Consider the following 26,565-nt stretch of genomic DNA (forward strand, 5'->3'; position numbering starts at 1 on the left):
AGAACCTCTGAATTGCTTTTTCTCTTCTTTTTTTCTTTTTTTATTTAAATTCAATTAGCCAACATATAGTACATCATTAGTTTTTGATGTAGTGTTCAGTAATTCATGAGTTGCGTATAACACCCAGTGCTCATCACATTACGTGCCCTCCTTAATGCCCATCACCCAGTTACCCCATCCCCCCACACACCTCCCCTTCCACAACCCTCAGTTTGTTTCCCAAAATCAAGAGTCTGTCATGGTTTGTCTCCCTCTCTGATTTCTTCCCATTCCCCTATGGTCCTCTGTGTGGTTTCTTATACTCATATATGAGGGAAACCATATGATAATTGTCTTTCTCTAATTGACTTATTTCAGTCAGCATAATACCCTCCAGTTCCATCCATGTCAGTGTAAATAGTAAGATTTCATCCTTCCTGATGGCTAATATTCCATTGTGTGTGTATATATATATATATATATATATACACACACACACATATACATATATATACATATATATATATACATATATACACACATATACATATATATACATATATATGTATATATACCACATCTTCTTTATCCCTTCCTCTGTCAATGGACATCTAGTTTGGCTATTGTGGACATTGTTGCTATGAACATTGGAGTGCATGTGCCCCTTCATATCACTACATTTGTATCTTTGGGATAAATACCTAGTAGTGCAATTGCTGGGTCACAGGGTAGCTCTATTTTCAACTTCTTGGGAAACCTCCATACTGTTTTCCAGAGTGGTTGTACCAGCTGACCAGTGACTGTCATCTTGTTAGCAGACTTTCCCTACTGCCTCCTTAGCTTACATGTGTTAATGAAGCAAGCTACCACACTGGAGAGGCTTGTGTCCCAGGGAATTGAGGTCAGTTTAAGCCAACAACCAACCAGGAACTGAAGTCCCCAGTCCAACAACCCACAAGGAATTGAATTCTGTGAACAACCATATGAGTGCACCATAAATCCTTCCCCAGTCAAGCCTTCAGATAAGACTCCAGCCCTGGCTTACACTTTGTAGCCTGTAAAAGACCTGAAGCATATGGTCCACCTATGCTTAGATTCCCAGGCCACAGAAACTGTGAGATAAGAGTGTGCATTGTTTTAAGTCACTAAGTTTGGTGGTTCTTTGTTTTGCAGCAGTAGACAGCTAATAAACCCATAAGAACTTGACACAAAGTGATTGCTCCAATAAACATTCTCTCTCCCTCTTCAGTGATGTATCTTTTAATGTGATTTTTGGCTGGAAATCACTCTCTAAAGCATTGTTTATTAAAAGACACACATGGGATTAGCCCAGATTTGGCTTATATCTCTTTGGTAATCATTTTTCTCTTGCTTTGATTCAGTTTCTTCAATAATACTAGCCATTCCTTATGAAGTGCCTATGTATGGCATGCACAAGCCATGTGTCAAACATCTTACTCATATTCTCTCATTCAATATTCACAAAAACCCTGAAAGGTGAGTATCATTACCTTCTCTTTATGGGTAAGAATACTGGTGTTCTAAGAGATTAAACCCCTTTTCCAGAGCCATAGTTTGATGTTCCAAATTCTTCAAACAAAACAGAACAAAAAGCCACCACTGTTTATGCTTACAGCTATTCTCAAGATAATACAGTTGACCCTTGAACGACACAGGGATTAGGGGTGCCAACTCTAATGCAGTCCAAACCCTGCATGTAACTTCTGATTCCCCCAAAACCTAACTGCTAGAAGACTACTGTTGATTAGAAGCCTTCTTATATTACAGTTAATTAACACAGATTTTAGATGTTATATATATATTATATACAAATTCTTACAATAAAGTAAGCTAGAGAAAAAATGCTGAGAAAAAAATGTTAAGAAAATCATAAGGAAGAGAAAATACATTTACAGCACTGCAGTGTAAAAAGTTCACACACAGGCAACGAGCCTGGAGGTCCCACAGGTCTGTCTCTTGCTTTAACAGTGTCTGGATGGACAGACCCGGGAACATCCCTTCTTCCAGCCTCCAATCACCTTCCAGTCTCTTTTCCACTTATAACCTTCCAAACCCTCTTCTCAGCCATCTTCTGCCACCAGGGCCAGCCAACACTGTTTTTCGAGGTTAGCTCTTTACTGCCAATGAACCGTGTGTCAGAATTATTCCATCTGGTCAACATGCATTGGCAGGCCTCTTGTATGTACCTCTCTCTGGGCTTCTATTTCCAATGGGACGATGTGGCTCTAGAGGGCATGAGTCACTTCCTCACAAGTTGCTGGAAGAGAATCACAGAGCACCCAGCACCTCTTGAAGAAGCAAAACCAGAATGGCGGCCTCACCCTCTTCCGGAATGTGCAGAAGCAGTCCTAGTGTGAGCACACTATGAAGGCACACACACAAGTTGTGTCTTTCCATAGTGTCAGCTTTATTCAATCGTACAGCAAGGTTAACGTAATTGCAAAGCAGCTTCAGGATTCCAAATTCAATGACATGTCACTCCTCACGTAACTTGGCTTCATACGTGTCACACAAAGCAAAGGACCATATAAAGTCACACAACAAACAAGATACAACAAGGAGTAAGAAGCTAACGAACGCAACTCGAAGTCCGTTCATGAGCATGCAGTTAAGAGGAGGCCTCCGTCAGGTCAGGGTCAGCTCTTGCCACATGCTGCTAATTATGTTCAAACAGTGGAGAATCTCTGTCATGTTCAGAGATCAGTTGGGTAGAGCCTTCCGCGGCAGTTGCCTTTTTGATGTGGTCAAATCTGAAAGGGTCAGTGTCAGGAGAGTCTGAGAATTTGCTGCAAAAATCCTCCTTCTATACAGGAGTTTAATCAGGCTTGGACCTTTGCAAATCTGCTCTGGTTCTACTCGTTATCAGTTCTGGGTGTCATCAGACTGTGCTGGTTTTGGTGCTCTCTGGTCTTAGCTGCACCACCCTTGGCTGCTTGACATAAGACATGGCTTGACACGAGTGACTCCATCTTGCTCTCTACATCCATGTGTAAGTAGACCCACACAGTTCAAACCCGTGTTGTTCAAGGGTCAGCTGTACTATTTTTCTCCAAATAGTATAGAAAGACTTCCAAGATATTATTACTCTTCTTTCTTCATTTCTTTCACCTAGAAAATTCTCACACATCAGTGACCATTTAATCTGGCCCTTCCCAGGTATTTACACTGCAGTCAGGCAAGCAGAAGGTCAGCAATATCTAGCTGGTGTCCTCTCTTAGGGGACATCTTCATACATTGAGATATCTGAAAAAAAAATAGATGGTGAGTTCAATAGCTCATAGTCAGGCCACATGCTATCAATACAGTATGCAAAGGAGCCTCTCAACCAGTCTTTTCTGTCTAAGTTAAGGCTTAGGCAGAAACAGAGCTGAGATTTATGTCCACAAATCTCAAGTTCAAAATTATGGTTCCCATGACAGTCATAACTTACCCTCAAGCACACAGGTAGTATTTTTAGTTGTTAGGTTATAGTAGGAATGTTGCAGCCTAAAATATATGTGTGATACGTTCAGATTACAGTTAATACAAGATTGGCTAATTTAGATTTCCTTTACTCTAAGGTTGTTTATATTTATACCTAAGCTGATTCACTTGAGTGTGATTTTTGCACTTAAAGGAATGTGCATTTCAAATTCAAGGGGGTAATAATTACTTGCAAATTTAAATTAAAGTAGTTAGAGCTTAAAATAGGGAGTGTTTGAGCTCAGCACTCAATGACAGGTAGTGGGAATAATATAACCTCAGATCACATTCAAATATTTAAGTTAAGGAGACTCAGAGGAAGAAAGGTTGTCTTGTTATAAGGAAGGAGAGAAGCCTCAAGGTTAAAATAAACCATGCAGGTTTGTAAGTGTATTACATTCTGTGTCCTCCAGGCACATGCATACAAGTAATTCTTCTAAATGCATTTATGTATTTAGACTCATTCTCTAAAAACATAGCATAAAGTGGATATGAACATTTAATCTTGAAAACCAGCATGTAATCATGTGACTGGGCCTGAAAATAAATTCCCAAGAAGAAAGGAGAAACAGGATATGAGACAAAAGGAAGCAATATATATTTAGCCTCCTCCTTCTGTTTGGATTTCTCAGGTACCAGTGGCTACTTTGGGAAAACTGTGAGTGGATTGGCTTCAGTAGATGGTTAAATTATCTGAGTCAGTCTCAGGCTACACTGTAGAATGTGCCTGATATGTGGCACTTTGGGGCCTTTACTCTTAAAGAAATGTAGATTTCTGAAACAATGTTTAGATACCCAAATTCTTCTTGGTCCATAAATACTACATATTTATAGATGCAAAGATATCAAAGAAGGCTCAGACACACACACACACACACACACACACACACACACACACACACATGGGTTTTTGGGAGTTTTTTCCTTCACTTAAAATCTGAACTATGTGAAAACATTGAGTTCTAGAAGGCAACAGTGGGTACAAGATTACTCAGGAGCAATAGATTTAGAATAATTTTTAAATGGACAAGAAGCGTGGAGGGAGTTATTTAAAAGTAGAGGTGCCTGGGTGGCTTAGTCAGTTAAGCATCTGACTCTTGATTTTGGCTCAGGTCATGATCTCAGGGTTGTGAAATCAAGCCCCATGTCAGGCTCCGTGCCTGGCGTGGAGCCTACTTAAGATTCTCTCTCTCTCTCTTCTTCTGCCCCTGCCCCACATTCTCGTTTTCTCTCACAAAAAAAAAAAAAAAAACAAAAACAAAAACAGGGGCACCTGGGTGGCTCAGTCATTAGGTGTCTGCCTTCGGCTCAGGTCATGATCCCAGGCTCCTGGGATCGAGCCCCGCGTTAGGCTCCCTGCTCAGCGGGAAACCTGCTTCTCCCTCTCCTACTTCCCCTGCTTGTGTTCCTGCTCTCGCTGTCTCTCTCTCTCTCTGTCAAATAACTAAATAAAATCTTTTTTAAAAATGTTTAAAAAACAAAACAAAACACCTTAAAATTATCAAAATCATGGGTTTTAGAAAATAAAATTTGTTTGAAGTGAACCAAACTTCTGAGATTGGATTAATACGGTAAACTAATCCCATGTATATACCTGTTTTCCAAAGTTTCATTAAATGAAAGATATATTTTAAATTAATAATTTTTGTGAGAGAGAGAGCTCAAGCACTCACACAAAGTGGGGAGAGGGGCAGAGGCACAAGTAGGGGGAGGGGCAGAGGGAGAAGCAGACTTCCTGCTGAGCAGGGAGCCCCATTCGGGGCTTGATCCCAGGACTCTGGGATCATGACCTGAACCAAAGACAGACACTTAACTGACTGAGCCACCCACCCGAAAGATATATTTTAAAGTCGTGGTTCTCAAAGTGTGGTTCCCTGAGCTAACAGCATCAGCGTCACCCAGGAACTTAATAGAAATGCAAATTTCTCCTGCCTCTCTCTGCATCTACAGGAACACTGGAGGGGAGGACCCAACAATCTGTTTTAGCGAGACCTCCAGGTGACTTGGACCCAGATTAAGGTTTGAGAACCCCTGGTTTAAAAAGAATAAATCCAGATTAGCCCCCAAACAGAAGAAAGCACCATCAGGAAAAAAAAAATGGGGGACATTTCTGAGAAATAGAAAGCACACTGGATTGGTCACTCAAAGTAACAATACAAGAGTAAACTAGAAATCTTATGTCCACTAGGGCAGAAGCAGTTCAGGGAAAGGATTACCTTATTAAAGAAAAGAGGGGGGTGTTTAGGGTTGGGGCCTTGGAACACCTGGGCAGGGCTGACCCCTCTCCTGCATCCCTGTGTTCCTCCCCCACCCCACCGATGCCAAGTCCCAGGCAGCTGTGGCCTTTACTCATTATAGCAGAGGTTTGGGGCTATGCCAGCAAAGCAAGACTGGGCCCCAGGGGGCTACTGATGGGAAAGATAAATGACCCCATGCCAAGGACATGTGGCTGTCTCTCCCCAGAAACATTTTATCTCTCCCCAACAATCAAGGACAAAACGAGGTAATCTCTACAGATAGGCAAGCAGGGGTTCTTAATTAAAGAGATGCTCATCAAAAAAGAATTATAATTACTTGAAGAGAGTCCCCACCATGAGAGGAACACCAAACTCAGTAGGCAGAAGACCTAATAAAAGCTAGTAGAGCAAACAGGAAAGAACTTTAGAATCGGTTACATTCATCAGGGATTGCAAATGACTGTGCAAATGTCAACTAAAAGCGAACTGAAAATTGGGTTTATTTTTGTTACATAAAGAGAATGAAGGGCGGGAGTCCGAGGCTAGTGTAGCATTTCACTGATGCCATTGGGATCCATATTCTTTCCATCTTTCGGCTCTGCCATTCTTAGAGTGCGGCTCTTGTCCCAATGGTAGCAAGATAGGTGCTGAAACTCCAGACGACATGCCTGCATCCTCTGAATGAAAAGAAAGGAAATAAAAAGACAGCGCCAACAAACTTGGCCAGAATTATAGTTTATAGCCACATCCAGGTGCAGGTTTTTATAAATTACAACATCTAGAATAGAGAGAGGCAAGGTTGTTCACCTACAGAGTGTATACCACGTAAGAGTTATTATTATATTTGGAGAGATTTAAGAAGATATTGCATCTGTGATAAATTTTAAATGTAACTGACAAAATAAAAACTCAGTCGATGGACTAAATAGCATAATGGACAGAGCTGAGGAACAAATTAGTGAGTTAGGAAACCAAACTAAAGAATGTTAGAAAAATTCCCAGAAATTTATTTATTTTTTTAAGATTTTATTTATTTATTTGACAGAGAGAGATAGACGAGAGCAGGAACACAAGCAGGGGGAGTGGGAGAGGGAGAAGCAGGCTTCCTGTTGAGCAGGGAGCCCAATGCTGGGCTCGATCCCAGGACCCTGGGATCATGACCTGAGCCGAAGGCAACACTTAACAACTGAGCTACCCAGGCGCCCCGAATTCCCAGAAATTTAGAAATTTCTAATGAATTTAAAGCAGGAAAACTGAAAAATATTCATGGAGAAATTCGAAAGAACAAATGAAAAAAAAAAATCAAAAGAGCTTCTACAGAAACAAATACCCACTCATATTAGCTAAGAATAAGCCCCCTCTATTGTCTGTCCCTTCACTTGGCAATCACCAAGTAAACAATGCTCACCCCAGAATCCAAGACTACTTGGGGTTGATTAAAGACTTCCACCTTTAAGCTGATACCTGCAACAATGTTCTTAATACTTAGATATTATTTGAGCATTGCATAGGATTGGAAATAAAGACTAGATGAACTCTTTAACTGATCTCTAACACATTGTGTTTCTTTTACCACAGTCAACAAAATAAGATTTATGACATGAACGAGAGAGATGTAGGCAGTCCTAGGTTTGGCAGACATTAAAGCAAACAGAAATACACTAACAGGTAAGAAAAAAGTCGTATAAAAAGATTTAACAGACTGACTATGGCAAAAGAAATTAGATATTGCAATATTAATATTAGACCAAATAAAATGTAAAGAAAAGGACATTTACTGGTTTAAAAAAGGGACATATTTTACATTTATGAAAGGTACAAACTGGAAAAAATATATAACAACAGTAAACTTTTATTCACTTATGAACACAACTCTGAAACCTATAAAGCAACAGCTAATAGAAAAAGAAAAATGTGAAATTTTGATACATCTCTCTCTTAGAAATAGACCAAGTAGAAAAAAAGGTACTAAGTTTGATCTATATGCAGATCACTTATATTATATATTTTCCTTCTCTTTTCCTCTTAATATCAATAAAAGCTAATACTTTAAGATCAAATAAAAGATCAATAAAATAAACTTCTTGACAAGAAAGTAAAAGAAAAGACACAAACAGCATTGGAAATTAGAATGTAGCATGCTTGTTATAAAGAATTATTTTAATTATAAGAGAAGATAAAGTATAATTTTGCTTTAATAAATCTAAAAATCTAGGTCACATGAACAATTTGTCATAAATACAGATTCAAAACCAGTTAAAAACATTAATACTATAAGGCAAAAACCATAAGAAGATATAAAATACAAAACAAAAAAAGTCCCTGAAAGTATGCCAGGATTAGGATATTTTCAAGGCAAGTTTACCAAACAAAGAACAAATCATTCTACATCACATCAAACAGTCTAGAGTGTAGAAACGTATGAAAAACTTGGCAGTTAATTTTGACACCAAAGCTGAAAAACACAATACAAATGAAAATGTAGGCCAATATCATTTCTAAATATAGATTAAAATCATAAATAAGATATTAGGATATAAAATCCTTCACTCTGCACAAGTGGGGTTTATACAAAGAGCGTAAGGATGACTCACAACACTAATGGGAAATTTGAGAAAAATAACCATTAAACTTGGAGCCAGCACTAGTCCTGGATCATGCAGACCACTTGGCTATCTGAGCTGTGGTAATGTTTATCTTTAAAATCCTTTTCACTTTAAAAATAAATGATGAAAAATATGATTTTAGAGAATGGGGAAGACTATTTTAAAATATTATTGTCAAGGACCATAAAGTTAAATGTTTTAAATAAACATTTGTGTAAAGATGAAAGTGCCCTCTCAGTCACAGGTGCAAGGCCACACCTAAAGTTTTAATGAAATAATCAAGATTTCTGAAGTAGAAGAATAAGAACCAAACATTCCTTACAATATGCTGATAGTTAAAAAATAGTTATAGAAGGAAAATAACTAGGCTGGATCTATAAATTAGCAAGAGCTACTCAAGCACATAATCCTCCAGAGTGAATCTACAAAAAGCCAGCTGAATCTGAAAACCATTAAGTCAAGCAATAAGTCAAGCACAGAGAGAAATATCTTTTTTTTCCTGACACCTTCTAATGCTTCCAAGTTATTCCTCTGTAGTTGACCTCTATGAGATGTTGGTAGTGAAGTATTCTTATGCAACTTTACAAAGCATCATGACATCCTGTGACATCCAGCAGATGGGATATTATGCAACCAATAAAAATAAAGTTTATAAAGGATAAAAAGATATCTTTAAAGAAAATGCCCCTAAAACAATGTGAATATTTTTGGCAAGCAGAATACAAAATTGTAAATAGAGTGTGATACGACTTTATTAAAAAATAAATACATAATTATATATATGATATATATCATATATATATGATACATAACATAACATGTATATAACATCTACAGCCATCTGGATTCACTTTCCTTTAAAAAAAATAATGTGTTCGGTTTTTCTAAACATTCCACCTTCTCATTGATCATCCACTTCTGCATATATCCCCCTCTTCTAGCATCACCTTCTTTAAGGGTGGACACTTCTAATCTCATCATTCCTGGGAGTATCATTAGCATAAGGCTGTTAAGTGTGAAGATTTCATTTAATGTTGAGGCTTACAGAGGGGAATTACTATAGCACATACGGGAAACTACTTAAAACTAGCTAGAATAAGGGGAGATTTTCCTATTGTGTATTGTCTATTGTAAAGCTACAAAAATGAAAGCATTGTGGCACTGCATCCAGAATAAATGGATGGAATAAATACTATATCCAAAAATTAAATCCAATTTAAAATTCAATCCAAAGTAAGAATTTAGTATATGGTTAGGAAAGTACTCCAAAACAATAGGAAAGAAACATACTACCTTTTTTTTTTTTTTTAAGAGAGAGAGTGGAGATGGGTGAAGCAGAGGGAGAGAGAGACAGAGAATCTTAAGCAGGCGCATGGAGCCCAGCGCCAGGCTGGATCTCATGACCCTGAGAACTATGACCTGAGCCGAAATCAAGAGTCAACTGCTTAACTGACTGAAATACCCAGGTGCCCCAGAAACGTATTTTTTAATAGTCAGCAAGACAACTGGCAAACTATTTTTTTTTTTTTTTGGTGAACTATATTTTAATTAGGTTAGATTCCCCATCTCATATTGTATTCCAAAATAAATCTAAAATGGCTTAAAGATTTATATATACAAAATTAAAACATTCAACATTAAACAATAATAAAAGTGAACACTGATAAAATCTTGCATAAGGGAAGGAATTTCTGAAACATGAAAGAAAAATTGGATACCTCAAAAGGAACAGGCAAGTCCACTTCCAAAAAGTCATTCAAAGGAAATAATTACACAAGAAAACAAAGGTATATGTAAAATGATGCTTGGGGTAGTGTTGTTTATAAATCTAAATACGTGAGGGATGCCTGGGTGCCTCAGTGGGTTAAGCGCCTGACTCTTGATTTCAGTTCAGGTCATGATCTCGGGGTCGTGAGATCAAGCCCCGTGTCCCACATCAGGCTTCATGCTCAGCGGGGAGTCTACTTTGTCCCTCTCCCTCTGCTCTTCCCCCACTTGTACATGCTCTCTCTCGCTCTCTCTCAAATAAATAAAATCTTTAAAAAATAATAATGGGGCGCCTGGGTGGCTCAGATGGTTGGGCATCTGCCTTCGGCTCAGGTCATGATCTTGAAGTCCTGGGATGGAGCCCCACGTCGGGCTTCTGGCTCAGCGGGGAGCCTGCTTCTCCCTCTCCCTCTGTGTCTCCCCCAGCTCATGCTCTCTCTCTCTCTGTACCTCTGTGTCTCAAATGAATAAAATCTTAAAATAATAATAATAGTAATAAATAAATCCAAATATGTGAACTAATTTAAACATCCATCAATGGATTTAGTGAAATAAATTCCAGTTCTTCCATATATGTTACTTTAAAAATAATGTGTGTTTTATTTATTGATATGAAAAGACATTCACAAAATGTTAATAAATGGGAGGAGGGGGGATTATTACAAAACAGTGTATAAAATATATATATATAAAAAGTATAAAATTTTTTTCATGTTCAAACATAAAAGTAAAATCGCATCATTTCCTCAGTCACAAAGCTTCCTATGGCTTCCTAATACCTACAGAAGAGCCTGACTTTCTAGCATAACATTTGAAGCTCTTTACATCAAACACTCCTTTTCCTCCCTCAAGAGAATGTGCTCTATTCACACAAATCTATTATCCTGTCCCAAAGGACCGTGTGCTGTCACATTTTCATGGAGCTCATGCTGTTCTCTCAACCTGGAAGGAGCAATCTTCCACATTTGCTTCTTAAGGAAATTCTCCTCATGCTTCAAGTCTTCGCTCCAATGTCACCTTTCATTGGAAACTAGCACTAAGACCACCCCCACTCCTTCCCTACATTCTCAATATTTATACATCAACATTTTTGACAAACCTTCTCCACACACAGTACTGAGTTGAATGCTCATAATAGAGGCTCCAATAACTGTTTGCTTAAATACAAGCCATATAAAATTTTAATTATTTGAACAATTTCTCAAACAAAATAAAAAATTAAATCTATCATGTTTTTGGCATTCCTGTTTCTACTAATTAAAGAAGAATTGATAGAAATAAAAAATAGTGCATAAAAGTGCCTCATAATTTGACTTTGATGCCCCCAAGGCAACCTCTATTAAGAATTTAGTATATACACCTTTTTCACAATTTCCTATATGTGTGCTTAATTTGTCTATAAAAGTGGCATTGTAAAAGGAAATTTTTTACCAGATTAGCAAGATTCCTCTCGCTAACCCTCTCATCAGAAAAATGTAGAATATTAATTTTCTTCAAAATTCTTCCTGCTTCTTTCTCATATTAGACAAGCATTTGTTTTTAATTTTATTCACTTCCACCCACAAATCCTCAATTTGCCAGCTACTTGCATGATATAAAGGCAATAATCCACAGTGACTCTGCTGGTCTATCTGGACCCGTCTGTCTGTGTGACTCAGGCCTCTTACCCCATCTCAGAACCTCGGTTGGGCTGAGTTTGGGGCTTTCTCATTACTAGGTGGTGTTGTTGTTGTTGTTGTTTGTTTGTTTTGTTTTGTTTTTAGTAAGCAGATAATTTTATTGTTCATTTTTAAAAACAGATATACTAAAGGTTTTATTTATTAATTTAACAGTCATTTTATGACACTTCATATGTGCCAGACAATGTCTTGAACAATTTACAAATATTAACTCATTTAAGAATTAATCATAGTAAGAACCTAGTGAAGAAAGTTCTTTTTTTATTATTATTATATTAATCACCATACATTACATCATTAGTTTTTGATGTAGTGTTCCATGACTCATTGTTTGCGGTTTTTTATTTTTTTATTTTTATTTTTTAAAGATTTTATTTATTTATTTGAGAGAGAGAGAATGAGAGACAGAGAGCACGAGAGGGAAGAGGGTCAGAGGGAGAAGCAGACTCCCTGCTGAGCAAGGAGCCCGATGCGGGACTCGATCCCGGGACTCCAGGATCACGGCCTGAGCCGAAGGCAGTCGCTCAACCAACTGAGCCACCCAGGCGCCCTGTTTCGGTTTTTTAAAGATTTTATTTATTTATTTGGAACAGACAGAGATAGCAAGGGGTGGGGAGGGGCAGAGGGAGAAGGAGGCTCCCCGCTGAGTACAGAGCCTGATGCGGGCCTTGATCCCAACATCCTGGGATTACGGCCTGAGCCAAAGGCAGATGCTTAACTGACTGAGCCACCCAGGCGCCCCTCATTACTAGGTTTAAGTGGTCCTAATGAAGTCTTAATGAGGAACACACAGAAATTGCTCAGCCACTATCTCCTGAGCAATATCTTAAGGCTTTGCAGAAAGAAAACTTGGCTGGCGAGCAAATCCAGGGTCTTCTTGAGCTCTGCTTCCCACAGTCTTGGTCACAGTGGATCTTTAGTCCCTTGCATCTCTGTATTTCAGTTTCTTGATCAATGAGGGATTGGATGGACAGCGTAAGGAAGTTTCAAACTATACTCCAGATAGTGCTGGGACCCTGAGAACATGCCCCCGAGCCTTCAATACAAGGATAGAGAAGAGAATTTTTTAATGGACAATTAATTAATAGAAAATCAGAGCTACTCAGCCAAATATCTCATCTTTGGAATTCCTATTAATGACAAGAAAATGAAAAGTGGCATCTCTAGAACCCAGATGGTACATAGCATATAGGTGTTAGGTGAAGCCAAATATTGATTTGTTAAGGAATGGAACTTAGGTGCCATCAAGACTCATTTCTAAATTGGAATCTTTAAACTTGAAAGCACAACCTTTTATTGTTGTTGTTGTTTCACTTTGTCTCCATACCCCTTGCCTCCGACCTCTTTGAGAGGAAGCTTTCACACCAGCTCAGCCTCATCTGAGTATTCTGTTTGATACAAGTAATGAAATAGGAAGAGTACTGGATTCAAACAGTCAGGGAATCTGAATCTGAGTCTTGGGTCTGCCACTAATTTTTGACCTTGACCAAGTCACGTGCCTCAACAGAACTATCCCTTCGTGCAACCAGTTATCAACCAATTTGCAGCACTTACGACACACCGGATACCGAACTAAAATGTTGGGTATACTGTAATTAGTATGACCGGGCCCATTCTCCTGGAGCTCACCTGGTGATAGGGGAAGGCAGAAAGGCAAATAAACACAGATATGGAAAAGTCAGTGGGACAGCCTTGAGATTAAGTGACCACGGGACTGCCAAATCCCTTTCAAGCCCCAAAAGTATACAGCTTCGTGGAAAGAAAGTAGCTGATAGGCTCATGATCTTAAATACAGTTCACATTTCCTACTCAAATCATGGAAAAATAGGGATAGAACTTACAAATATGTAATGTGCGTTGGCTAGCACCTTCTCCAAAGTATCCTTGCCAAGCTGGTCTGAAGCTGCCACCAACAGTCAGACGACAGAGGTGGGGAGCCCTCACCAGTATCTGGCACATGGGAGCGGTTCGATAAATATTTGTTGAATCCATAATTAAGTGATGTCTAGCAGGCAGAACAGGCCCCAGCAGAGGGCACCTTCCAGCTTTTTTCTATGGGCATGGATTTAGCCAAAGCTAAGACACAGAAAATGTGACCCTGGGGACAAGAGTGGAGCATGAAAGTCACTCCTTTGGGACACGAACCTGGCAAGTTGTTCCTCCTGCTGTGTTTCCAAAGCTGATTTTGCAGCAAAAGGAAAATAATGATGGTGATGAGAACTCTGCAAGATTGGAGATAATTGCTGTCCTCATCGAGTTAGGGATGAATGCTTGAGCCTCCGACAAAGAAACACTTTTCTGAACATGAATATGTCTTTACATCAAGCAGGCACTTCTCAGACCTCTCACTCAACATAGATGTTACTTTTGGGCAAATCGTTTACAGATGTTTGTGGGTTTCGGGCGTGTGAGGGATGGAGTGATAACAGACTTTTCCACGGCGCGCATCACCTCGCTTGGCTTGTCCGGTGACATTCTGGGCTCCCAGGTGTGGCCTCAAAGTGGGAGAATGTTCTGGCAGGACTGCGGCACCCAGCAGCTGCCTGCTGAGCAGATTCAGAGCACAGCTGTTTGGCTTAGAGAATGACAGATAGGAAGAACACTCCGCCTGCCACAGAAGTCAGCTGGGATATCTGCTATTCTTGCAAATTGGTCTATATTAAATACGTAATTCATGGGCTAAAATTAAAACCAAAATGAGCCCACAATTTCTGGAGCAGTCTTCAAACATTCCAGTCATAGCTGCGCTTCTTTTAATACAGTCAGCCATCTTCGGAGGCTCAAAAGGAATTTCCTCTAAGCAGAAAAGTCTGAAGAGAGTTCTTCAAAGATCCTTGAGGGAAACTCACTCTGATGGCAGGAAGGGAAAGTTCAAGATGCCTCAGAGACTACAGGCGTGGAAAAATACTTTAGACCATCAGGGCGAGAGGAGGTCATGTTTGATGATACCCAATACAGTCTTGGGTTAGAAATCCTGCTCAATACTAAAAGAGCAAGAGTGCTATTAAAGGTGTAAACTTGGAAAGCAAGGACCCAAGAACATAAATACATATACAGAAAACATTATGGGGCGCCTGGGTGGCTCAGTCGGTTAAGCGTCTGCCTCCGGCTCAGGTCATGATCCCGGGTTCCTGGGATGGAACCCCGCATCGGGCTCTTTGCTCAGCGGGGAAGCTGCTTCTCCCTCTGACCGCTGCTCACCCTGCTTGTGCTCTCTCTATCTTTCTGACAAATAAATAAATAAAATCTTTAAAAAAAGAAAACATTAGCTGTATGAATGTATATGTGCTTATATATTAATGCAGGGGTGATGTCCAAAATATTGAACTACTCTAGCAGCAGAGGATGATCAACTGTCCCAGTCTATTTGGAACTAATGGGTTTCCTGGGACATGGAACTTCTGGTACTAACACTGGGATGGCCCTGGCAGCTGGGATATTTGGTCACCCTAGGCAAGGGTGCCGACCAACCTGAGCGGACGTCAGCTATACACACCTGTGTGGCCTGGTGGACACTCTATCTGATCGCTCATCCTTGATGTCTGAGGATGTTTGAACTAGATGAACCCTGGGAATCATACAGTCCTGTATTTGGTTCCCCTGAATTTCACACACTTTCTCCTGCCTCTGTGCTTTTTCACAAACTGTTCTCTCCACCTAGAAAATCCCCGGCCAATATCTGTAACTTTTTTCCAGAAGACCCTTCAAAAACTGAATTAGATACATCTCTGAAGATCTTCCCAAGGACTCTATATGTACTCTTATATCCAGAATTTGAGGGAAAATGTGAAGCAGAAAGGCAACTCCAAAGAAGCAAGATTGTTCATCTCAATTACTTAACTAACAAGGAAGAATCAGTGAGCACCTCTCAAATCCCCACCCCCAAATTCTAAAGCAAAGTAATTTTTATCACATTTGGTGACATTCTCCAGGAAGCCACTAAAAGCTATTATGGGCTTTTGTGCATGCTGCCAGGGCCCCAGGCAGAGCAGAAAAGAATCTGAATCCAAGGGGCATCTAGCTGGTTCAGTCTGGAGAACATGAGACTCTTGATCTCAGGGTTGTAAGTTCGAGTCCCATGTTGGATTAGAGATTACTTAAAAATAAAAAAATCTTAAAAAAAAAAAGAATCTAAATCCAGTAATTTTAGGGACAATAATGAAGACCCACTATTTCCACAGGTCGGGGCCACAGCCCTGCTAGTAAGAGAAATACTCTTCTTCAACATAGGTTAGGCCATGGTGTCTCTGAGACAATAATTACTCTAAGTTCTTGAGCGGTGTAATTAGTTAATAAGGCATCAGCAGTCCCAGAAGCCGTCCTAGGTGGGGAGACTGAACTGGAACTGGAGTCAAGTTTTGCACCTTCCCCTTCTCCCAAGGCCCACCACCCTCCCAACTACTTGAGCCTGCAGGAATCAGGAAAGAACCAGAGTTGAGCATTCTCTTTCTGTGGAAGGTAGCAGAGTTTACTCAGAGGGCACAGGAGTCACGGGTGTGACCTGAAGCTAGAACCAGGTCAAGGAAGGGGGAACACCCATAGAGACCGGATCAGTTAGGGTCCCAGCAGGAAACAAATGGCATACTCATAACGGGGAAATCTGGAGAGGGTTTGGTGAAAGGTCTATTTACAAAGGTATGGGCAGGGTATAGAGAAACCACAGGGATTAGTGTAAGTCCCGGGGCTGGTCCTGCAGGTGTTACCACCCCTAGACAAAGTGGAGAAATGGTTACCGGAAGCCGGAGACAGAAAATGCTTAGTGGAAAGAGCCACAGGACAAGAGCTTGACACCTGTGGTGGCAGGATTCAGCCACGGGGCAGTGACAAGGCAGGAGAGAGCTGACCTCTCTCCCCTTCTCCCTCCAATCTCTTGCTAATGCTCCCTTTGGGACCAAAGGGTAAAGGAGCCATCAGCATAATTCAAGGTCAACTCCCAGTGCATAAGACAGAATGGAGAAATGTACAGAAGATCTGGAGGACAAAGAGAAGATGTCCAGCACATGGACACTCCAAACTTGGGGTCCCTGGCTGGCTCGGTGATAGAGCATGCAACTCTTGATCTCAGGGTTGTGAGTTCAAGCCTCACATTGGGCGTAGAGCCTACTTACAATCAGAAAAGAAAAGAAAATTCCAAACTACAGTTGACCCTTGAACAACACAGGTTTGAACTGCCAAGTACTTACATGTGGATTATTTTTTGACAAATACTGCACAGTACTGTAAATGTATTTATTTTCTCTGCCTATGATTTTCTTAAAAACAATGTCTTTTCCTTAGCTCACTTTATTGTAAGAATACAGTATATAATACATATAACATAGCAAAGATGTGCTAATTGACTGTGCATGTTATTGGTAAGGCTTTCAGTCAATGATAGGCTATTAGTAGTTAAGTTTTGGAGGAGTCAAAAGTTATATGCAGTTTTTTGATTGCGTGGGGATGGGGAATTGGTGTCCCTCCACTCCCACATTGTTCAAGGGTCAACTGTATTTAGAACTTGAATCTTGGCGGTGGCTAAGAGCATTAGTGAGACTGCCTAGACCTGGGGCAAGTTGTTTCACCTCTCTAAGACTTGGTTTACCCACCTATAAAATAGGCATAATAGTAGTGCATGTTCATAGAGTTGTCGAGATTCAGTAAAGCATCCAACATAGTGGATGGTAAATAATAAGTGCTTAATAAATGTGAATATTAATTTTCCATTTATCACTATCACTGGGTTTTGTTAAATATTATATATGCCCTGCCATTTAATGTTTTTCTTGAAGAGGCTAAAAGGTCAAGGGAACAAGAGGAAGAATAAAAACGTCTTCTCCATCCCAGATTCTCTAGGGCACCAAGAGAAGGAGGAGTCACCTGATCTCCAGATGTGCTAAGACACAGAGGCCGTTGTGTCAGCCAAGAAACCCAGAATGTCAGAGATACTAGAGACAATGTCTGCAAGAGAGATGGTAAAACCAAATTTCCCAGTTGGCCTGTGTAGATTAAAACATCCACTCCCGGGAAAGGGTTGGGAGCCTCATGCATTCCTGTTATACTTAAAAGAGGAAATAGATGAGAAAAATGAAATTGAGCTTATGTAGAACAATCAATGAGTTACATGGAGAAATGAAAACTCTTCAGCAATTCAGTGGTGATCTTAGCATGTGTCTGAGAGAGTGAAGAATGTAGGCTACCTCTGACAACAATAAAAGTCATGGTCTGCATACACTATCTTTTCTATAACTGGCCACAACTTAAGCTCATTGGGAGAAACTGATGCCATTCAAGTGTGCTCAATGGTTTGGAAGTACAGGGTTTCCTCTCTATATCCCACCACAAGTATAATCCTTTATAGTAAAGCTTTCTGTTTGACAACCTGACATAGCTAAGTTAGAAACAGAGAATTAGCATTGGCAAGTTAATAGCATTCTATGGCTCCATGAGTCACTAAGTTCAGTGTCAGGTAAGAATGCAGATGCAGAGGGCGCCTGGGTGGCTCAGTCATTAAGCATCTGCCTTCGGCTCAGGTCATGGTCCCAGGGTCCTGGGATCGGGCCCCACATTGGGCTCCCTGTTCAGTGGGGAGCCTGCTTCTCCCTCTCCCTCTGCTGCTCCCCCTGCTTGTGTTCCCTCTCTAGCTGTGTCTCTCTCTGTCAAATAAATAAATAAAATCTTTAAAAAAAATTTTAAAAAAAGAATGCAGTTGCAGAGAAAGCAGAACACACAAGTTTCCGCCAGGGGGATAAGAATGAATTGGGAGCAAACAAAGGACTAACACCAAAAATATGCATGGTACAATCCCTGGACTTAGCATTTTAGTCTCTCACTATCTTACCTGTTTTGATTCAAGAAACTTGCTAAGACATTGGTAGGTTATGGACTTTTTCTTTCTTTTTTTTTTTTTTTTTTGGATAGTTGGTGGTTTTCAAGTTTTTTTTTTAAATAACAGCTTTACTGAAATACAATTCATATACCATACATTTCAAGTGTACAATTTCAAGTGTATAATCCTGTGGGGTTTTTTTTTTTAAGTATATTCACACTTACATGCAACCATCAGCACGATTTTAGAACATTATTATCATCTCAGAAAGAAACTGCACACCCTTTAGATATCACTCCTTTCTTCCTGTCTTCTCCTTTCCCCAGCCCTAAACAACCACTGATCTATTTTCTGTCCATATGGATTTACCTATTCAGGCCATTTCATATAAATGAAATGATATAATAGGAGATCTGCTGTTGACTGTCTTCTTTCACTCAACATAAGGTTTTCAAGTTTTATCTGCATTGTAGCATATATCAGTACTTCATTCTTTTCTATAGCAGAATAATAATCCATTGAAAAGATATATTTTGCTTATCCATTCATCAGTTGATGGACATTTGGGTTGTTTCCACATTTTGGCTAAGATGAATAATGCTATGAATATTCATCTATGAGTTTTTGTATGGACATATGCTTTCATTTCTCCTGGGTAGATAGATACCTAGGACTGGAATTGCTGGGTTCTATGGTAACCCAATGCTTAACTATTTCAGAAACTACCAGACTATTTTCCAAGATGGCTGCACCAGTTTACATTCCCATGACTCCTTCATCCTTTCTACCACCCTTATAACTATTAGAGTGGTAACCCACTTAATATCTAAGTGAAAGTACAAAATACTGGGTTGATACCTAATCCAGTCACATCCACGAATAATTCTTCTTCAGAATAAAGATTCTGTTCTCACTTCCCCATCTATTCCCAAATGTATGCTGACCATCAATAGCAAGTCACAGTAAATCTTCCAAGGATTCTAATAAAAACTGTGTTGTCTTCTGTAGTATCCCTATGATATGAATTCATTTTATTTATTTTATTCTCAAAACAAACAAACAAACAAAAAAACACAAGTGAAATAGCAGGAAGGGCGTGGCTATTTCCATTAAGCTAATCAGGAAACAGAAACACAAGAAAATTTATAACTTGCCCTAGGACATATCTAAGTGCTGATGCCAGGGTATCACATACTTCAATCTTTTTCCTTCAGTTGGAATGATAAGATATTAACATAAGAAATAACAACGGAAGATGTATGTGTTATGAGTCAATTGGGTGACAAGAACCAAAATGTAATAAGAGTGTTGTAAAAGGTGAGAGCAGATGACGATAAAGGTATACTGGGGACAAAGGAGGAAGACACAAGCGAGACTTCCTAGAGGAAAAGGGAAGGTGGCACTGGAGCTTGGCCTTGGGGAATGTGTAGAAGTTTGAGGGTTTGACAGGTTAAGTTGCTGGCCTGAAAAGCAGCAAGACTAACAACTTGGAAAACACAAGCAGAGCCAGGGAGTAATGGGTAGTCCAGTTGGAGTGCAAAATACTCCTTTATGTTGAGCTAAGTAGTAATAGGTTAAGGGTTCAAATATAGATATCAGATTAAGTAATCTGCTCTTTATTTAGTGGGCAGTAGAGAAAAATTGACAATTTTATTAAAGGATTTTCATGGTCAGTGTGGTGCTTTAAGGATACTATTGTGGCAGTACTCTATGGAAACAAGGTAAAAGGATACATAATAGGAAAAGAAACACTGGTTAAAAGACTATCATTATAACCCAAGTGTAAGATAACAAATATCTATATCAGAGGTTCTTTTTTTTTAAGATTTTATTTATTTGAGAGAGAAAGCATGCACACACAAGCAGGAGGAGTGGTAGGGGTAGAGGGAGAAGCAGACTCCCCACTGAGCGAGGAGCCTGATGCATCGGGACTTGATTCCAGGACCCTGGGATCATGACCTGAGCCAAAAGCAGATGCTTAACTGACTAAGTCACCCAGGCACCCTAAATAGGGGTTTTTAACTATGGCATATGTTACTCCCCAGGAGACACTTGCGACGTCTGGGGACATTTTTGGTTGTCACACAGTGCAGAGTCATTCTGGCATCCATTGAGTAGAGACCAGGGATGCAGCTAAACATCCTACAATGCACAGGAGGACACTCGACAACCAAGAGTATCTGGTCCATAATGTCAATAGCGCCAAGGATGAGAAAACCTGGTCTAAATTAAGGTAGTAACAGTGAAAATAAAAGCAAATGACAGACAATAGAAATATTTTCAAGGAAGAAGTGTTAGGGTTTGATGATTGGCTGGGTCTGGAGGCAAGAGATGGGGACTAGGTGGTTTAAAACATGCTTGGCAAAATTCTAATAACAAAAACAAAAAATTTTTAAGACATTAGTAGAGGAGGAAGGAAGAGTATGAGTATATGGGTTTTTTTTTTTTTAAGATTTTATTTATTTATTTGTCAGAGAGAGAGAGTCCAAGCAGGGAGGCCAGAGGCAGAGGGAGAAGCAGGCTTCCCCCTGAGCTAGGAGCCCGATGTGGGACTCGATCAGGACCCAAGCCGAAGGCAGCCTCGTAACTGACTGAGCCACCCAGGCGTCCCTGAGTGTATGTTTTTATCTTCTCTGTATCCTTTTCTTTGGAAACAAACTACTCCTCAAACTGTAATGGCATTTGGGTGGGAAAGATCACACCCCCAACCCATCTACAAGTGGTACTTTTCTGAAATAGGTCTAGCCAATCAGAATCCACCATAGACTTGGCCCTACTGAATGGTTCTCTAGGTGAGCATGTGATCCAAGCAGACCAATGAGAGTCATTTCTGGACTCTGCATCTGTCACACATGACGCCAGCCTGACTGAGAATTAAAGAGAGAGGCGAACCAAGAAACAGACTCTTAACTATGGAGAACAAACTGATGCTCACTCGAGGCGGGGGCGGGGGTGGAAGGATGGGCGAAATAGGTGATGGGGATTGAGGAGGGCACTTGTGATGAGCACTAGGTGTTGTTAAGTGTTGAATCACTATACTGTACTCCTGAAACTAATAATACGCTGTATGTTAACTAACTGGAATTTAAATACAACTTAAAAAAAATTAAAGGCAAGCAGAGCAGAGTAAGAAGAGATAGAAAACCAGAGACAGAGAGTGAGAGAAAAACAAATTTTAATTGATATCATTTAGGTTCCTGGATCTAGCTATGCCTGAAATACAAGATTCAGATTTCCCAGTTAGATCAAGCCAATACATTTCCCTTTGCTTGAGCTAGTTAGAGTTGGATTTCTATTTCTTTCAAATGAAAACGTTTTGGCTAATAATGAAAGAATGAGATTAGTTTTCAATGTATTAACAGATGGAAAATTTATCAGTGAGGGAGCAGCTAGAATTTAGAGAACTAAGTTAAAATAGGCGGTGTATTTTGGAAATTATTTCTTTAGAGGTGACAGATACCAGAATGGTCGTGACCCTTTTGAAACAAGCCAAAGATAGAAAGACTTGGTATTTCTTTTCCAATTTATAAGAAAATAAAAGGAATCGGGGCACCTGGGTGGCTCAGTACATTAAGGTCTGCCTTTGGCTCAGGTCATGATCCCAGAGTCCTGGGATCGAGCCCTTCATCAGGCTCTCTGCTCAGTGGGGAGCCTGCTTCTCCCTCTCCCTCTGCCCCTCCCTCCCAAGCTCTCGCTTTCTCTCTCTCAAATAAATAAATAAAATCTTAAAAAAAGAAAAGGAATCATAAATTATTAAGAAGTCTAAGTTAATAAATTGTGATCATTCAGAAATAGCAATTCTAATAAAGATATTAGAAACGGGTTACTTGGGAGTTATTCTGAACTATTTGTATAGTTTCATCACATGTAGAATAGCTTCAGATTTGTTCAGTTCTGGACTAGCAATTGTTAATCATTTGCCTATTTGCTCTTAGATTTCTTTTCTCAGCTTCTCCTCCTCTGTTTTGTACCGCAGAGGTTTGATTTCTGCCAAACACATTGCCCAGGCTTCTTTGCCAATTGGCTTCTTGTTAGTTTGACCAATAAAAGTCACTAGCAGGAGTTTGGAGTATGGAAGGTGGGGAGAAGCCAGAGTATGCCTCTCCTTCTTTTCTTGCTTCGGCCAATATTTCTGACAGTGGTTGTGTCTCCTCCATGGTCCCAGCTTCCCGCAAGCAGCCCTACTCTTGGTGGCCCCAGCTCCCGCTAAGCAACCCCAGCTCCTAAAGTCTGGTGAAAACTTCTCCTCTTTCTGTCCCTCCGAACTGGCAGTGCCTGCAGCTTCTTGCTATTCCTAACCTCTGGCTTCATCATTTGCTCTTTGCCTTTTTAGCTCTTCCAACACCTTTGTAAGCAGTTCCCCATGTTAAATCCTTTCTATTAAACCACCCGGTTTGGATTCTCCGTTCGCTGATTCATTTGCTAAGAATTTTAGTCCGTTTGGAATGCTATAGCAAAAATACCATAGACTGAGTGACTTAAACATTCCTTTCTTGAGGTTCTGGAGGATAGATGTCTAAGGTCAAGGTGCTAGCATGGTCAGGTTCCTGGTGAGAGCTCTCTTCCTGGTTTATAGATGGCCACCTTCTTGCTGTGTCTCCACATGGTGGAAACACCCTCTCTCCTGTGTCTCTTCTCTTAGAGCACTAATTCCATTCATGAGGGCTCTACCCACATGACCTATTTACTTCCCAAATGCCCCACCATCAAATACCATCACACTGGGAATTAGGGCTTCAACATATGAATTTGGGGGTGGCGGGTGTTATACAAACATTCAGCTTATAGCACCTAGTCTCCAACTCAAATCACCAGAACTGGGTGATGGACAGAGCAAAAAAGGAGCCCACTGACCATTTTTAACCCTTAGATCCAATTAAATAAGATGTATAAAACTATTATGTTGCTGGTGGATATAAAAGTATAAAATACAGTTCGTAAGGAGCATGTGATATAAAGCCATATATAAATAAAATAAAGATATGAAATAATGTAGGTATAAGTTTCAGAGTTCAGAGGAGAGAGAGATTATATTAATTGCAGGCATCAAAAGAAGACTTAAGGGGCACCTGGGTGGTTCAGTCATTAAGCGTCTGCCTTCAGCTCAGGTCATAACCCTGGGGTTCAGGGATCGAGCCCCACATTGGGCTCCCTGCTCAGTGGGAAGCCTGCTTCTCCCTATCCCACTCCCCCTGCTTGTGTTCCCTTTCTTACTGTGTCTCTCTCTGTCAAATAAATAAATAAAATCTTTAAAAAAACAAAAAACAAAAAAAAGACTTAATGAGGGAAATAAGACCAGAGCTGAACTCTAAGGGACAGAAAGCCAAACAGTGGAGAGCAGAATTACAGACAGCATCATGTGGGCAAACGGGTGAAGCATTAGCAAAGAAGCAGGAATAAACACAGTGTGTTCATGGAAGGTCTGACTGAAGTAGAGGCATTTATGGGCAAATTGGTTCAAATAAGTAAGAAAAGGTCACATTGCAAAGCGCCTTTAGTAGGCAGAGAACTGTGAAGTCTGTGGGATCAATCCCAGAAAAACTCAATGGTGAGACCGCATCTTTTAGAAGATTAAGGTTATAGCCCCCCCCCCCCTTTTTTTAATCTGGTCAATGAAACACAGAACAAAGAGTCTGAAGGCTGGCTTTCATTCCCATTTCCTGACCCATTTTATAATCTTAAAATTTTTCTTAGATTTTAGGTCTCAGTTGCCTACTTGCAGAGGAGTTAATAATATGTAAGAGTCATCCAAAAATTGTTAAGACTTTTGTTGTTTTTCCAGTAGCTAAGTATTTTTTAGATATTTATCCTAGACCTAATCTTCTGCTAAACCTAAGATTATGAGATCAGTTTTATTTTTCCCCAGTGCCCACTTGACTCCTTCATAATAAAGAAAATGACTTGACATTGCATAAGAGGAACCAGAAAGAAGGGTGTTTCTTCCAGCACCTAGTTCTAAAACATGCTGAATTTAACTCTGACCTTAAAAAGTGAAACTGGAAGAAATGAAGCAACACTTGAACATAGTCTATTAATTGCTTCTATTTCTTTTATTTTTATTTTTTAGAGCGAGAGAGCTTGCGTGCAGGCGGTGGGGTGGAGAGAGGCAGAGGGAGAAGGCCAGTGGGGAGCTGGACGCTGGGCTCGATCTCACGACCCTGAGATCATGACCTGAGCTGAAATCAAAAGTTGGACACTTAACCACTGAGCCACCCAGGCGCCCCTGTTAATTGCTTTTAACAAGTAAAAGTATACATAAACTCAAGAATGGGCATGTCATTTGAAATTTGATGTGTTTTTTGAGAATGAAAATAGAAAGAAACATTATTGCAAAGATTAATATTATTTTAGAATTTATAAGTGGGTTTCCTTGACAGGTGGCTGATGAAATAAAATTCTACATTCCATTTTATATTAAGGCGAATTTGTTTTGTCATGTGTATTATAATTCTCATTAGAAAAGCTAGTAATCATTCTGCTGTTAACTCCACTTTAATGTGGGAAGAATGGGCAGAAGCAACATCTTAGCTCTTATCCAGTGCCAGGAATGAATCGCAATTGGAACAAACAAAAGACTTAATTATAGCCTTTAAATGAAAGCGGGAATAGTACGCATGCAACTGAAATCTTATCCAAGACAAATTTTTCAGAGAAAATAAAGATGAACTGTAATTTTAATGCTTTTGGAAGAAGAAATCAGACTTAGGGTCTACCTTTCTATAAATTGATATCAGTAAAAATTTGGTTAGCATTGGGAGTCTGTGAAAGGATTTTCAACTGATCTTGAGTACGTTTTGTTGACTTCACCCCAGTTTTTCAATGCTGATAAGAAAAAGGATTACACTAGATAAAGTCAATTTAACTTTAGGAAATAAAGACATCTGTGACTGGAGCATAGTTTACCAAAATGTATAATTTCGTTCACGGGTTAAGCTGGGGGCAAAGGGCATTTAACATAAAACACATAGAAAGAAACCTCTTCACAGAAGGCAAGTCAAAACTCACCAGAGTCACATAATCATGTCATTCGGTGAAATGAGCAGGCTGGGAAATGAGGAAACATGAATCCAAAGGGCGTTTTCAGTTCTTAATAACAACACGGCAGGGCAAGTCATCTTAATTGCTGAGCTTCTAGAGGATGATGATACTGAGCAGTCTCCTGAGCTAACAAGATTTTCAGCTAACCCTTAATTGTTAAGTCATTATGACAACTACTGATGTGTCATCCCTGCTATAATTGCCATAGGCTCTTTCCAGCACCTGTTTTGCATTTACTGTTGTATCCTGAAACTTAACACAAATGTAAAATGAGACTATTACTTCTGTCAAGTGCACATACACACTTGTTGTAAAACACTTTTGAACACGCACACAATACCATGGGAATAACTTCTTAATGTTGTACAGATGAGACCAGCTGTTTGAGCTCTGAAGGTCAAAAATTGTGCAAAACAAAAGAAAACAAAAACAACAACAAAGAAAAGCACGCAGTCAATCCATGAGCAATTACATAAAAATCTTGAAAAGAGAAGAAAGCACCATGGACGATTTTTTTGTCGGGGAAGAGGATTTGCCTCATAGCCACTACACACCCTCCACACCTCCTCAAAAGCCTACCCCCCAACACTACTTATGTGGCCAAACCTGCGTCCAGCTCAACCTCATGGCCCATGAAACGACTGGAACAGGGCAGCTGAGAAGTCATGAAAAATGGGGCCACTGGAAGCAGAAAGGAGCCACTTTCTTACCCATGTCTGCTCATCTCATCCCACCCCTAAGTACCTGGCAGGCAGCTTGGAAAAAGAAAGCCCTGGATAATCGCCTTTTCAGATTCTTGAGCTTTCTCTAAAAACACTGATCCTTATCTGAATGTGTTTAAGCTGAACTTATGCAGAAAATTTACATACATATTTTGATCCCTACTGATAGAAGTGGAGGTTTATGGGATCTAACCATAGAGCCTCAGTTGTCAAAGGCGAAATACTCTTTTTCAGTAACACAGAGGAGGT

At 39.9% G+C, this 26,565-nt stretch overlaps 1 long non-coding RNA gene across 1 annotated transcript in view; it reads right to left on the reverse strand.

Moving 5' to 3' along the window:
* Positions 1-1,761: 1,761 nt before the first annotated feature.
* LOC113924860 overlaps positions 1,762-26,565 on the reverse strand; it is a 59,372-nt gene continuing 34,568 nt past the window's right edge. The window contains exon 3 of the long non-coding RNA XR_003520831.2: positions 1,762-3,243. This is a non-coding gene — a long non-coding RNA (uncharacterized LOC113924860). The remainder of the gene's footprint in view (positions 3,244-26,565) is intronic.

The sequence above is a fragment of the Zalophus californianus genome, chromosome 2 (genome assembly GCF_009762305.2).
Source record: "Zalophus californianus isolate mZalCal1 chromosome 2, mZalCal1.pri.v2, whole genome shotgun sequence".
In the NCBI taxonomy this organism is placed as follows: Eukaryota; Metazoa; Chordata; class Mammalia; order Carnivora; family Otariidae; genus Zalophus; species Zalophus californianus.